Source organism: Babylonia areolata, chromosome 24 (assembly GCF_041734735.1).
Source record: "Babylonia areolata isolate BAREFJ2019XMU chromosome 24, ASM4173473v1, whole genome shotgun sequence".
NCBI lineage: Eukaryota > Metazoa > Mollusca > Gastropoda > Neogastropoda > Buccinidae > Babylonia > Babylonia areolata.
In genome coordinates, this window is record NC_134899.1 from 52,532,097 (window position 1) to 52,547,096 (window position 15,000).

Sequence of the window (15,000 nt, forward strand, 5' to 3'; positions counted from 1 at the left end):
TCGGTTCCTTATCTCTGTGTAGATACACGGTGAGCTAAATATAGGCAAAGAAACAAAGAAACCGCAGCACTGTGACGTCAGGACGAGCAGCAGCGGCAGTATCAACAACGGGGCACTGAGCAATCAGTAGCTTCACTGCTGCTCCTGCTGCCATCATGACTGCTGCAGCTATGTCGCCCCCCCCCCCACTCCTGCTGCTGCTGCCACCATGACTGCTGCAACTATGTCAGCCCCCCCCCCCCACACTGCTCCTGCTGCTGCCACCATGACTGCTGCAGCTATGTCAGCCCCCCCCCCCCCACTGCTCCTGCTGCTGCCATCATGACTGCTGCAGCTATGTCTCCCCCCCACCCCCACACTGCTGCTGCTAGCATGATTAAACACCACCACCATCACCACCACCACCACCACCAAACCACCTCCAGCACCATCACCACCTTAACTGTTTCAATCATTACAACCATTATCATCATCACAGAAAGAATATTTGTTATCATGATCATCATGAAAATGATGATGTATGTGATGGTTAATGTGATCATCATCATCATCATCATCATCATCATCACTACAAAGCACCTTCCTGCTACAAGACGTGGTCAGTGAAGACGGGACACCTAAGCGGTACTGATCCTTTTCAGTTTCACTTTGTTTCTCAAGGAGGTGTCACTGCGTTCGGACAAATACTTATACGCTACAGCACACCTGCGAGGCAGAAGACTTTCCAGTAGCTTCACCAAACGCGCGCTTGGATTTCTTCCACAGAAGGTTGGCAGAGGACAACACTTACAATTGTCTTGGGTTCTTTCTCAGTGCCCGAAGTGCGTGTCGCACGCGGCGGCTCGGCTGACCACATCAACACTGAAGACGACACATATGACAGGGAGAGAGATAATCCACGTCAACACTGAAGACACACAGATGACAGGGAGAGAGATAATCCACATCAACACTGAAGACACACAGATGACAGGGAGAGAGATAATCCACATCAACACTGAAGACACACAGAGATGGCAGGGAGAGAGATAATCCACGTCAACACTGAAGATACACAGATGACAGGGAGAGAGATAATCCACGTCAACACTGAAGACACACAGATGACAGGGAGAGAGATAATCCACATCAACACTGAAGACACACAGAGATGACATGGAGAGAGATAATCCACGTCAAAACTGAAGATAAACAGATAACAGGGAGAGAGATAATCCACATCAACACTGAAAACACAGAGACGGCAGGGAGAGAAATAATCCACGTCAACACTGAAGATACACAGATGGCAGGGAGAGAGATAATCCACATCAACACTGAAGATACACAGATGGCAGGGAGAGAGATAATCCACATCAACACTGAAGACACAGAGATGGCAGGGGAGAGATATAATCCACATCAACACTGAAGATACACAGATGGCAGGGAGAGAGATAATCCACATCAACACTGAAGATACACAGATGGCAGGGAGAGAGATAATCCACATCAACACTGAAAATACACAGATGACAGGGAGAGAGATATAATCCACATCAACACTGAAGACACACAGACGTGTGCACGGCTCTGCTACTACGAGGTCCTGTGCTGCTGACCACTGCTGGTCACCGTCTGTTCCTCCGACAACACACCACCTTGAGGAACTCCTCCCTGAACCTCCTCCCTGTCAGACAGTACAGGTAGAAGTTGACTGCGTGGTTCGTGTCTCCCAGCATGTTGGTCAATGCGTTGACGAAGTACGCTGTTGCCATGGCAAGGCCCGTCACTCCACCGTGAGACAGGGCGAAGAAGTTCAGAATGAAATTGATGGAGGATGGCAAAGTCAAAACCAGAAATGCCATCGACACGACAGTAACTGTCAGAGTCACGGAGTTGGCCGAGTTTTTTTTGTGAGTCTGCTTCGAGTCCCCTTCGGTTAGATGTCTGCTGGCTAATTTGACGGACAAAATGAGTGTCCAGACCAGAACGCTATTCGATACGACTAAAACTATAAATGGTACAACACAATATACCAGCAACTCTATGTAAACAAAGATGCTTTCAACGAAATATATGTAGCCATAATTGTCGGGCCGTATTGTACACAAGTACCTCTTGCGGCTGTCAGTGTAAACTAGTTCAAAGCCTGCAAGGTAATGCGAGTATAGAGCGGCATTGAAAACAGTTATACCAGCCATCAATCGCAGAACGGTGTGACGTGTGCACACAGCGTTGACACGATGTGGCCACACAACAGACATTGCTCTGTGCACAGTCATACACACCAGATACCAACAACTGATCGTTCCTCCTCCAGCATACAGCCAGGTGGTGAGTTTGCAGAAAACATCGTGTGTGTTTTTTAGCGCAGAGCCAAACCGGATATCCAACCAGAGGTCCAGAGTCTTAATGCAAAGGAAACATGTGTCCGCAATGGCTACAGCAGAGAAGTATATGTGGATGGTGGATTCATCGGACTTTATTCGTCGCATGATAACGATGGTCATGAGGTTTCCAAAGACCCCCAGGAGGAGGATGATGGGAGGAGAGTAGATCCATATGTAGCGGCTGACGGCGTAGAGGCTGTGGGTCTGCCAGGGCCTTTCAGATGTAGATGACGGCACTTCCGGTGTCGTGCTGTCGTTCCAACTGTCTGAGGCCGTCTGCGTCATTGCTGCACTGACGTCCATCATTGTGACGAACTGCCTGAAGAACACACACACACACACACAACACACACACGCACACACACACACACACACACACACACACACACACACGTATGTGTAAACATATATGTATATATCTATCTATCTGGAGAGAGAGACAGAGAAACAGAGAAAAGGACATGCAGATCTCTCTCTCACTCTCTCCCTCGGCTCTGAGCTGTTCTCATGGACCGAGCGGACGCCATTCTATGATGCTCCGCCAAATTAATTTATTCAGTGTGATTATTCAGCTTATTTCACCTTATCGAGTGATTAATATGCTTTTCTGTATCAACTGAAATATTCTGTGCACAGTGGTATAAAAATTGTTTGGTTTGAATAGATAATCAAGTGATTTCCGCGACATGATGTGAAGTACACCTGTACCGGACACAGACAAAACACGGACAGCCGCTGTTGTGTGTGCCACGGGTCATGTTCTGTGGATATCCTTCCTTGACCTGTGAACAGTGTTGTGTTTGTTGTGTGTGTGTGTGTGTGGTATATCTTCATTTCATCGCAATGGATTCTATTTTAGTGTGAAATTATGAACAACTCTGGCACAGTGAGTATTATATATTGTCTTTGTCCCTGTGTCGTGTAATCATGTCTGCTTCAACTTCTCTTTGCAAAGACAAGAGTCTCAAAAAATTACAACCTACACTCGCCATAATCCAAAAACGGTTTTCGTGCAGCAAAGATGAACTTACAGTGTGGAGAAACTGTCTTTTTTTAATTTTTTTATTTTTAATCGATATTCTGGATTACGTGAGTCCGATATTTCAGTTCAGCTCAGTGACTATGATCACAATGACTCAGTATTGTCGTTTCCCTCGTTGCTTGTATCCGTGCCGTCTCCCTCCACTCTTACCAAGTCAGTGATTCGTATTTTTTAATCAGTCATGTAAATCTGTGACTATTACCCTGTATTGTTCATCACAATCCGAAGGAACTTTACTGTGTCAAGGTTTAGACTGCCCACTCTGGGATTCAGATGAATGTGAAATTATAAAAAAAAAGTGGTGTATAATTTCATGCGAGATAAAAATATTGAAAAACTATCAAAACTCTTGATCCAAACTCCTGTGACATTCATCAGTGCGTTCCCTGGTTCACCTACTATACACACACCCACCATTGACTTGTCTCCATGGACCCCGACATCTCCTTGTGGAGATTCCTTCACCCCACCACCATCACATCTACTGACAGACCCTGAACCAGCTGAGCCGACCCAAGATGTTTGTTTTTCTTTGTAATTATAAACCCCTGCGGTTGCTCACACATGTGCCGGATCAACTGATAAGTTGCCTTGCCCATTGATATAATTAGTACCACTGATACGATTGAGGAGTCCTGATTTTTCTCTCTCTATATATAATAACTTTCATTTGTCATTATATATTATTCGCCTGTTATCATAAGGTGAAATTGTTATCTACCCCATAATTTGCTCATTTAATTGGTTTTGCTTGATTGATTGTTTCATTCCTTATAGTGTTTGATCTTCAGAATTTACTCTTTTTTTTTCTCAATTTGCTTGCTATCTACTTGACATTATTATTTTTGTTACTTTTCCTATACAATCTAGATTGTCCTGTGTCTTGTTTACTGAATTTTTCATTACTTATATTGTCAGCTTAAGAAAATCATGAATGCTAACACACCCCAGACGTGCGATGCATGGCCATTGGGAGAAGCTTTGAGAGTAGGCTTTCTTAATATCAATCATATAACTAATAAGTTGTCTGATGTTTCTGATATATTGAATAATTTTGGAAAAAAAACTTTCACATTTTTGGATTTGGTGAATCAAGATTATCAGAACATATGTCAGACTCTGACCTAACTATGCCTGGATATAATGTCGTTCGTAAGGATCCTTTCAATCCAAAGGAAACGGGCTTACTTATTTATGTTCATGAACATAGATTCAAAAGGATTCAATCACTCGAAAACCACCATGTTGAATCAGTATGGATCCAGGTACACTTTAAAAAATCGGAACCGTTTCTTATAGGCTTTATCTATAGGAATCGTGCAGAGCACGTTGACTGGATGGATAAGTTCACGCTAATGATGGAAGACGCTTCTCTGCTGTCAAATGAAATTATTTTATTGGGTGACTTTAATATAGATTTACTGAAATGTAATTTGAACTGGAAACAAACATACGAATCCTTTCATCTCAATCATTTAATCGACAAACTAACACGAATCACTCGCACTTCAAAAACACTCATCGACCACATATACACAACTTCCACAAAGACTATTTCTGAAATATGCTCTCCAACCTTTGGCTGTAGCGACCACTTTCCAGTTTGTATCACATGGTCTAAAAAAGGTATCAAGATACAAAAAAACTGTCATAAAGTTATCACATACAGAAGTTATTCAAAATTTGACCCAGATTCATTCTTGATGGACCTGATGAACTCTCCTATGTCTCTCGTTTATCAGTTTACTGATCCAGATGAAGCGTTTGAAATATGGTATCATAATTTCCTCAACATTTACAACAAACACGCCCCATTCAAAACTAAACGTGTAAAAAGCAGTCTGAAAAAGCCGTGGATAACGAGACACATAGAAGACGCCATCGATTTCAGAGATTTTCTTTTATCGACTGGAACCCGAGAAGATTTTCAAAAGCAAAGAAATGCAGTAAATAACTTGAAACGTTTAGCGAAAAAGAAATATTTTCAAAAGTTGTTCACTTCTAAGTCTGATAGTAAGTCTTTGTGGAAAGCCATAAATCAGTTGAAAAATAAGAATAGAGCCACACAAATTACATCACTCACAGACATATCCACAGATAGACTTAACTCACATTTCTGTAACATAGCTACTTCAATTATAAAATCAGACAAATCAAACCTTAACTCTTTAGATGCTCTGTTAAAATTCTGTCAATCAAAAAATATTTCATCCACATTAAATATTCCTTTGAAATGTGTACATGAAGTTTATAATGCTCTGATCCATTTAAAACAAACTAGTACAAGAGGTCTTGATGGCATAGACGGAAAAATATTAAAGCTCTCAGCTCCTATAATAGCAGAATCCCTCACATACATATATAATTTAAGTATTACAAAAAATAAGATTCCCCAAACGCTCAAAACTGCTGAAATTATTCCTGTATATAAGAATGGTGATCGCTTTGAACCATCAAACTACAGACCAATTTCTATTTTGCCAATATTATCAAAACCCCTGGAAAATCATATAAATAAACATATTCTTAAGCATTTTAATAATTTTGACTTGTTCCATCCAAATCAGTCTGGATTTAGAGCTAATCACTCATGTCATTCTGCACTAACAAATTTAGTAGATCAATGGCTTACTAACATTAATAATAACGAAATTACTGGAGCTCTTGTTGTCGACTTTATGAAGGCTTTTGATGTGATTGATCTTTCTCTCCTCGTGAAAAAAACTAAAGATTTATGGTTTGTCTTTGAATACATTAGAACTTATCTCATCTTTTCTCTCTGAAAGAAAACGACTTGTGTCCACAAATGGTTCAAAATCAATGTTATTACCAATTAACTATGGTGTACCTCAAGGTTCTGTTTTGGGACCTATCTTATTTTCATTATTGTCATTAGCTGTAAAGCTCTAGTGACATAGGTACAAATCAGAACAAAAATTGTGCAAAACAAATTAAAAGGAACAGAAAGGAAAAACATAACCAAAGTAAACTAAACTACTAAGGGATAAGCGGCACTTTGGTATTTTGTCGTTTGCTTAAAATGTCCATGTGGCAGATGGGTACTGTGCCTTTTCCCCCCAGTCGTTCGTCTGTAAGGTTTGAACAGTACACAGGAAACAAAGTACATATTATAATCCGAATAATAATTATCTAAGCATGTGACATCGACACACATCATATCAATACGAACACATAACAAAGTACATATAAAACATATAACACATAAGAAAAATACATTGTTGCAATTGACCATCTATATATAACCCTTCCTTTTATCTATGCCTTTTCCCCCCCTCATAGAACCCATACTAAGTTTATAACTAATCAGTGAGTATTTGGACTGATAGTAGACGTTTTACGTATATTTACTGCCTCGGATACATATTTTGCTAGTGAGAGTATCATATCTTCATTTTCTGTCATCAGTATGCCGAACAAATCTTTTCTCTGCAGAAGGAGCTGTATTGAAAAGGGTACCGTTTTTTTTCGCAGTTCTTCGTATCTTTTGCAGTCAAATATGAAATGGTTTTCATCTTCTGGGCTTTCGGCACACATTGGGCAAGAGGATGTTGCTATGTCTGAATCGAACCATCTTCTGTTGGCATTCAGTCCAAGTGCTCTCAATCTGAGCATCGCAAAACAGATTCTATGCCACTTATTTGTTATGATCTTGATATATTTCTCCGTTTGAAAAAATGATTTAACTCTCTCCATACGAACGGCGAAAGAGACGACGTTAACAGCGTTTCACCCCAATTACCACCATCAAAATATTACAAGCGGAAGGCTCTTACACTGAAGAGGTGAATGTTGACAAAGAATACCCCAATTCTGACGACGGAAGCTAAAGGTTGGGTCATTGAGACACCCACTGGACATCCGAGGTGTCTGTGTCGAGGAGAAGAGAGGACTGGCTGTACTGAGTGAGTTAAATGAATAGAACCATTTATACCTATCATTGCTCTCTATTTCTCCGCGCCAGTTTTGTTTGTAACATGCTATAGTCATGGCCCGGCTTCGCTGACGAAGATCTAGGAAGGGCGTTGTCCACGTCTGATGCAGGCACGCTCATGGCTGACAAGGCCAATGCGGGAAAAGCAGAGTCGGCCGCAGCGGTTGCAAGGGAAAGTCTGGTCTGGGTTCGCGGCTGCAGCGTCGTGGTTCTTCCTCCTTCTGCGTTTGTCCTCAAGGCTGGCCCTGCGGTTGTTTTCGAAGGAGGAGACAGCTTGGTGGATGGTGCGTCGCCAGGTCTCTCGATCAGCGGCTACTGCGGACCACTGGCGATGGTCAATGTGACAGGCACCGAGAGCTTTCTTCAAGGAGTCTTTGTATCTCTTCTTGGGTGCTCCTCTGTCACTGTGGCCAGTGGACAGTTCGCCATACAGCGCGATCTTGGGCAGGCGGTGGTCCTCCATCCTGGACACGTGCCCTGCCCAACGTAGCTGGGTCTTTAGCAGCACTGCCTCGATGCTGATAGTCTTTGCCTGCTCCAGGACCTCGACATTTGTGATGTAGTCACTCCAGTGGATGCTGAGGATGGTGCGAAGGCAGCGCTGGTGAAAGCGATCAAGCAGTCGTATGTGGTGCCGGTAGGTGACCCAGGTTTCGGAGCCATACAACAGGGTGGGCAATACAACAGCTCTGTACACGCTGATCTTTGTGTCTTTCTTCAGGTGTTTGTTGTTCCACACTCTCTTGTACAGCCTGCCGAATGCGCTGTTTGCCTTTGCAAGTCTGTTGTCGATCTCCTTGTCGATCTTGGCGTCAGACGAGATGGTGCAGCCTAGGTAGCTGAACTGGTGGACCGACTTCAGCTCTGTCTCACCGATGTTGATGTGAGGAGCGTGGAATTCTTCCCGTGGGGCAGGCTGGTGGAGAACTTCCGTCTTTTTCAGACTGACTTCTAGGCTGAAGAGCTGCGCAGCCTCTGCGAAGCAGGACGTTATACGCTGCAGGGCCGCTTCTGTATGGGCGACGAGGGCAGCATCGTCGGCAAACAGAAGCTCTCTGATGAGTTGCTCCAGTGTCTTGGTGTGGGCCTGTAGCCGCCTCAGGTTGAATAGGCTGCCATCAGTGCGGTATCTGATGAAGATACCGTCGTCGTCGCCAAGATCTTCAGTGGCCTGTCGGAGCATCATGCTGAAGAAGATCGTGAAGAGGGTCGGCGCGAGGACACAACCTTGTTTCACTCCATTTCCAATTGGGAAGGGCTCCGAAAGGTCGTTGCTGTGTCTGACCTGTCCACGCTGTTCCTCATGTAGTTGGGTGACCATGCTGAGGAATTTTGGGGGGCATCCTAGACGTTTCATGATCTCCCACAGACCTTTTCTGCTCACGGTGTCGAAAGCTTTCGTGAGATCGACGAATGTCGCATACAGTCCTTTGTTCTGTTCCCGACATTTTTCTTGTAGCTGTCTGAGAACGAAGACCATGTCAGTGGTGCCTCTGTTGGCTCTAAAGCCACACTGACTCTCTGGGAGATGTTCTTCGGCGATAGTAGGCACCAGCCGATTTAGGAGGACTCTGGCGAGGATCTTGCCTGCGATGGAGAGCAGAGTTATCCCCCTGTAGTTGGAGCAGTCCGACTTTTCTCCCTTGTTTTTATACAGGGTGATGATGACTGCGTCACGGAGGTCCTGTGGTAGTTTGCCTTGCTCCCAGCAGCAGACAAAGAGGTTGTGGAGTTTGGAGTGTAGTGCTGGGCCTCCATTCTTCCACGCCTCCGGCGGAATTCCGTCAACCCCTGCTGCCTTGCCACATTTCAGCTGTTCAATGGCCTTGACAGTCTCTTCTAGGGTTGGTAGCTCGTCCAGTTGTAATTTCACTGGCTATTGTGGGATGCGGAGAATTGCCGAGTCTTGAAACGTGCGGTTGGCGCTGAAGAGGGCCTGGAAATGTTCCGACCACCTGTTCAGGATCGACGTCTTGTCTGTGAAGAGCGCCTGGCCGTCTGTGCTGCGCAAAGGACTCTGGACCTGGTATGAGGGACCGTACACCGCCTTCAAGGCTTCGTATAAGCCCCGGTAGTCACCAGTGTCTGCACAAAGCTGAGCCCTCTCTGCCAGGTTGGTCCACCACCCATTTTGAATCTCACGAAGCTTGCGCTGGAGGTTGCTGCATATGAGCCGGAAGGTTGCTTTCTTCACCGGACAAGACGGTTGTGCAAGGTGAGCCTGGTGGGCTGATCTCTTCTTCGCCAGCAATTCTTGGATCTCCTGGTTGTTTTCGTCAAACCAGTCCTTGTTCTTTTTCGACGAGAACCCTAGGACTTCTTCAGAGGACTGCAGGATGGCTGATTTCAGCTGTGCCCATAGTTTCCATGTACCCCGCCTTTTCTTAGTGTACTCCACATAATGTTTTTGTTCACAGAATCAAATGCTTTTTTAAAGTCTACGAATGCTACGTGTAGTTTAGTCTTGCGTAAAACTGATTTTGGACTAGAGCGTATAAAGTGAATATATGGTCAACAGTGATATAACCTGTTCTAAAGCCCGCCTGTTCCTCTCTATATTTTTCTTCTATTTCTGCCCATTTTCTTAATCTGCGATTTACAATGTGTGTATACACTTTACTAATTGTACTTGTCAAGGCTACTCCTCTGTAATTGTCCGGGTTGTTTGTGTCTCCCTTTTTATGTATAGGCACAATAATGGATTTTGCCCAGTCCAACGGAAATGTTCCACTTTCAAATAATTTGTTGAATAGGGTAAACAGAAATTGCATAACATTATTTGTTTGCATCTTTTAGCATTTCGCTGATAACATAATCTGGGCCAGCACTTTTGCCCGATTTCAGTTTAAAAATTATTTTTTAAAAATACTTGCAATGATTTCCTGTTCTGAAATTGGGTCATTGAATAAAGGTTCTTCCTCCACATTTACCATTTCTTCCGTCATTACTTCTTCCTGGTCAGAACTATTATCAGCTGTATTAAAGACGTTAGAAAAGTGGTTATGCCACTGTTCGGAGGTAATATCATTATATAGCACTGCTTTCCGGTTAACTGATCTTATTATTGACCAGAACAGCTAAGGGTCATGGACGCAATTTCTTAATTTTTCTAATCTTTCCTCTTCATACGCCCGTTTCTTTGTTCTTTGTAGCTTAACATAATCCTTCCTCTCCTTAACATCGTCTTCTTTCCGCTGATTCTTAACGGTTTGTCTTACATCTTTGGAATCTCTTTAAGAAGTCTTCTGACCCGTTTCTTCTGCTGCCTGCATTTCATATCAAACCAGTCATTAAATTGTTTCTTAGTTTTCCCAACCTTTCTAACCATACCAGCAGCTGCTCCACACAGAGTGTTTGTAAATAATGTAACCCCGCTGTCAACATCTAAACGTAACATATCGTGTGCTTCACTCAGACTCTCTTTGAATTCATTGCCGTCTATCTCCTCTTTATACATCTGCTACTTTTCCTCATTCCAGAAAATCCTGTTTTCATCAGAGCAACCATTCTTTGGTTCCTGACTCTTTTCATTGCCGTGACTATTTTCCAATACAACTGACAGGTGCCATGAATATAAACACTCATCAGTGCGTAGATCACACCCTGCTCGTAAATCTTCAGGTATAAGAAAATAATCAATAACGCTGCTGCTGTGTGGTGACACAAAAGTAAATTCGCCTTCTCTGTCACTGCTGCACGATCCATTCACAATATACAAGTCTAACATAAGGGCAAGATCGAGCAGGGATCTACCAAACTTGTTGATGATTGAATCTTTGGAATTACGTGTAGCTCTTTCTTCCTCCATCTCTTCAAAATCTAAACCTGGCACCAAGTTCGCTAAGTTATCATCTTTTGGCTGTTCACAATCACACACACACACACACACACACACACACACACACACACACACACATACACACACACACACACACACACACACACACTCACACACACACACACACACACACACACACACACACACACACACACACACACACACACACACAGAATGAATGAATGAATGAATGGATGTATGGTTGATTCATATAGGCCATAGGCCGTCATGAAGGTGTATTTGAACAAAAACACATTTTGGGGATCCATAAACAATGAAAACAAGGCTAACGAACTGCTATACCTCTAAATCTGTAAGCCTTACACAAAAACAGATAGATATTTCGTATAACATAAGGTTTTGTGCATGACATCATCAAACTCTGTCTGTCTATGGTACTCAGGATGAATAAAATATAAGCCTGTATATCTCTTGCGATGAATTGCCAGCATACACAGGAGATATCTGTATGCTTGGTTTTCTCATCCCAGAGTAAAGTGTGACACAGTGTCTTGGGTTTCTAACCTCGGAGTAAAGTGTGACACAGTGTCTTGGGTTTCTAACCTCGGAGTAAAGTGTGACACAGTGTCTTGGGTTTGTCGTCCCGGAGTAAAGTATGACACAGTGTCTTGGGTTTGTCGTCCCGGAGTAAAGTGTGACACAGTGTCTTGGGTTTGTCGTCCCGGAGTAAAGTATGACACAGTGTCTTGGGTTTGTCGTCCCGGAGTAAAGTATGACACAGTGTCTTGGGTTTGTCGTCCCGGAGTAAAGTATGACACAGTGTCTTGGGTTTCTAACCCCGGAGTAAAGTATGACACAGTGTCTTGGGTTTGTCGTCCCAGAGTAAAGTGTGACACAGTGTCTTGGGTTTCTAACCCCGGAGTAAAGTATGACACAGTGTCTTGGGTTTCTAACCCCGGAGTAAAGTATGACACAGTGTCTTGGGTTTCTAACCCCGGAGTAAAGTATGACACAGTGTCTTGGGTTTGTCGTCCCGGAGTAAAGTGTGACACAGTGTCTTGGGTTTGTCGTCCCGGAGTAAAGTATGACACAGTGTCTTGGGTTTGTCGTCCCGGAGTAAAGTATGACACAGTGTCTTGGGTTTGTCGTCCCGGAGTAAAGTATGACACAGTGTCTTGGGTTTCTAACCCCGGAGTAAAGTATGACACAGTGTCTTGGGTTTGTCGTCCCGGAGTAAAGTGTGACACAGTGTCTTGGGTTTGTCGTCCCGGAGTAAAGTATGACACAGTGTCTTGGGTTTGTCGTCCCGGAGTAAAGTGTGACACAGTGTCTTGGCTTTGTCGTCCAGGAGAAAGTATGACACAGTGTCTTGGGTTTCTAACCCCGGAGTAAAGTGTGACACAGTGTCTTGGGTTTGTCGTCCCGGAGTAAAGTGTGACACAGTGTCTTGGGTTTGTCGTCCCGGAGTAAAGTATGACACAGTGTCTTGGGTTTGTCGTCCTGGAGTAAAGTATGACACAGTGTCTTGGGTTTGTCGTCCCGGAGTAAAGTGTGACACAGTGTCTTGGGTTTGTCGTCCCGGAGTAAAGTATGACACAGTGTCTTGGGTTTGTCGTCCCGGAGTAAAGTGTGACACAGTGTCTTGGGTTTCGCAATATTTATATGGACTTGGGGAAAAGGGAGTCACCAGTAAAACTATGAATGAAGATCGTGACGATAAAGACAACAGATTATGAAAAAAAAAAAAAAAAAAAAAAAAAAAATCGGAATGAAAAATCAAATAGCACAGAGGCGGATTTCTTATGAAGAATCTTGCTTTTGTACAAGTCCTGAAAACTTGCTTTTGTACAAGTCCCGGAACACATGAGTTTGATTCCAATTTCTTCATGTCTTTTTTTGTGTTTTGTTTTTTGAGTGGGGGTGGGGGGGTGGGGGTGGGGGTCGGGGGATGAACTTGACATTTCTGGCTGAAGAGCACTCAACGCGTATTTTAGAGCGAGGACACTAACAGAAACAGGGCGTCACACTCTGTCAAAAGACAGAGAAAGAAAGCCACCTTACAAACAGCGGAGACCAGTTCATGTACTTCACGTTATGTGTGAATCTGGATCAGGTGGGTGTTACTAGGAGGCGAAAGACCGTTTAGGCAATACTTGAGTATGAAGATCAAAGCGAACAATACCGGCATGCCGGTTGTAGCCAGCATTCAGCGCATCAGGTCAGAACCACACCTGTTGATAGCTTCCTGGTCTGGGGCGCTGTATTCTGATACGACTGGCAGCCAGGCAGACAGGTAGACAGGCAGACAGGTAGACAGTTAGACAGGCAGACTGGCAGCCAGGCAGGCAGGCAGACATGTAGACAGGTAGACAGACAGATAGACAGGCAGACAGGCACAGGCAGACAGATAGACAGGCAGGCATGCAGACAGACAGGCAGGCAGGCAGGCAGACAGACAAACAGACAGACAGGTAGACAGACAGACAGACAGACAGATAGACAGATAGAAAGGTAGACAGATAGACAGGCAGACAGATAGACAGGCAGACAGGCAGACAGATAGACAGGCAGACAGATAGACAGGCAGACAGGTAGACAGGTAGACAGATAGACAGGCAGACAGATAGACAGGCAGACAGGCAGACATGCAGGCAGACAGGTAGACAGGCAGATAGACAGGCAGACAGATAGGCAGACAGGCAGACAGACAGACAGACAGGCAGATAGAAAGGCAGACAGGCAGGCAGACAGACAGACAGACAGGTAGACAGGTAGACAGATAGGCAGACAGGCAGACAGACAGACAGGTAGACAGACAGGCAAACAGGTAGACAGACAGACAGGCAGACAGAAAGGTGGACAGGTAGACAGATAGACAGGCAGGCAGACAGGTAGACAGACAGGCAGACAGGTAGACAGACAGACAGGTAGACAGATAGACAGGTAGACAGACAGACAGACAGACAGGCAGACAGACAGACAGACAGGTAGACAGACAGACAGGTAGACAGATAGACAGGTAGACAGACAGACAGACAGACAGGCAGACAGATAGACATGCACACAGGGAGAACGATGGAGGTACATCGGCTGATGTCTATTTTCTCTTCTGTCGCTAAGGCGGGAGGGCCGGGGATGGAAACAAAATCTCCAGGTTTATGTGTTGGAGTAAACTGGAGAACTATATTACTTGCAAACTCCCTCTCTCTCTCTCTCTTCTCTCACACACATACACACACACGCACGCACGCACACACACACATACACACACACGCACGCACGCACACACACACATACACGCACACACACACACATGCACGCACACACACACATGCACACACACACACACACAAACACACACACACACACACACACATGCACGCAAACACACACACATGCACGAACACACACACACACACACAAACACACACACGCGCGCGCGCGCGTATACACACACACACACACACACACACACACACACACACACAAACACCTGGTTTACTAAATTACATATATTCTGAAAAAAAAGTTTGACATAGTGGATTGGAACTGTATGGAAAAGAGGCTGCAAAAATGGTGATCCAATTGTTGACATGTATTTGGTTATGGCCCAACACTCAGCTTATATCACAGACTGACATAAGTTTGCAGCTGGGCCAACAGCAAAGTGAGAGCTGTATTATCAATGGTTTCTCCAGTCAATGGGAAATCATTTACAGCTTAGTCTTTTTGTGAAGGACTATGACTCTCAAACTAGGAGGCAAAATTGCACTGGCTCTTAGTGCTGCAGCCTTGTGGGCTAGTTGGCCTTTGGGAACCATCCCAACGCCGACTG